Genomic DNA, 1,632 nt, shown 5'->3' with positions numbered 1-1,632 from the left:
AGCCTGTTTCCTGTCCCACACGCTGGTCAGATCCTCTCCTATGAGGGGTGACAGTGTGCAGTAGTGGACGGGGCACGAGCTGGTGTCTAAAGACGAGTCCAGACCTGGCTTTCTGTGTGTTCTCTGTGGGCACATCCTTCCCCTTGAGGGACCTGGGCCTGCCCCTGGGGTCCCTTAGAGCTCAAACAGTCAGTGGGTTTTTCTGTTGCTCATCTAGACCAGGAGCTCCCAACTGCTGTGAGCCAAGGGCCACTTGGAAGGGGCAAAAGATGGCCTGGGCCCCATGTCCCCACTTGGAGACAGGATATTTTGAGACATTTCTCTTTTGTTGCCAGTAGTGGGTCAGGGATTGGGGACATCGTTTGTTTAATGAAAGCCATAGCTTCAAAATTTTAAAACAGGTAAATCAAGAGCATTACAATGTTGCTGTTAATTTTTTCTTTAATAAAAGAAATAATAGCAATATCTTATTTTTTGCATGACAATTAAAAAGACTTTTTTTTCTCATATCCATCATCTTATTAATGTTTGATTGTCACTGTTACCCCATGAGGTGGTAACACCTACCAATGGCAGGCATTACTGTCCATGTTTTGCAGATAAGAAAACTGAGCCTCACTGAGGTTAACTGATTGGCCCAAAGTTGTAGAACTAGAGAATGGAGAAGCCAGAACAAGGACTCGTGTGCTCCATCTCCTACTCCAGGGCCCTTTTATGAGAACACCCCACTTGGCCACCTCCATCTTTCCAAATGGAGGTAGTTTTCTTTTTCTCTTTCCTGATTATAGCAGTAATACATCCCATCAAAAGGCATGTACATGAATGTTAATTGCAGCACTATTTGTAATAGCTGCTAATGGAAACTACCCAATGCCCATTAACAATAGAAGGAAAAATAAATTGTGGGATAGCCGTGCAATGGCTGCTATCTAGCAAGGAGAATGAAGAGTCTAACTACCTGCAACAGGTGAGTGAGGTTCACTCTCAGAATGTTCAGTGATAGAAGCTAGACACAATCCGTATTACAGCATCTCACTTATATAAAATACAAGACGAGGTATCTTGCTTTTATCAAAAGACACTAATCTGTGCTGAAAGAAGTCAGGTAAGTGGTGACCCATGTAGGGGAGAATACCTGGAAGGCAACATGAGCATCTTTCAATCTGAGATGTGGCTACACGTGCGTTCAGGGAGTGGAATTTATTGAGCTCTGCATGGCTCGTTTATGGCACTACCTGTGTGCTTTTTTCCATGGGCATCATATTTTAATAAAAGTTTTAGATAATTACACATGCTCTTGTAAGAAATTCAGACAACACAAAAGAGTACAAATATTTTTCAACCAATTTTAGAAATAAAAACCAGAGAATGGGAAAATATATTCCACAAACCTAAGAAAAATGTATTTAGTTCTGTGTAAACAGTCAAGGAGCAGAAATAGAAAAGGAAAGGGGAAAAAAATTGGGGGATGAATCGATTGGAAGAAAGGCATGAACAGGAAAGGAGAGAGACCCATGGCAGGGTTGAGGAGTGGACGGGCTGGGAGGCATTCACTGACACAATGTGACACATGAAGGAAAGTAAAGACCGAGAACCAGAAACAGGCCCACGGAGGAGACACCTGCGAACAGA

The sequence above is a fragment of the Eulemur rufifrons genome, chromosome 7 (assembly GCF_041146395.1).
Source record: "Eulemur rufifrons isolate Redbay chromosome 7, OSU_ERuf_1, whole genome shotgun sequence".
In the NCBI taxonomy this organism is placed as follows: Eukaryota; Metazoa; Chordata; class Mammalia; order Primates; family Lemuridae; genus Eulemur; species Eulemur rufifrons.
The sequence above is the reverse complement of the archived record's forward strand: the minus strand, read 5'-3'. Positions refer to the sequence as shown.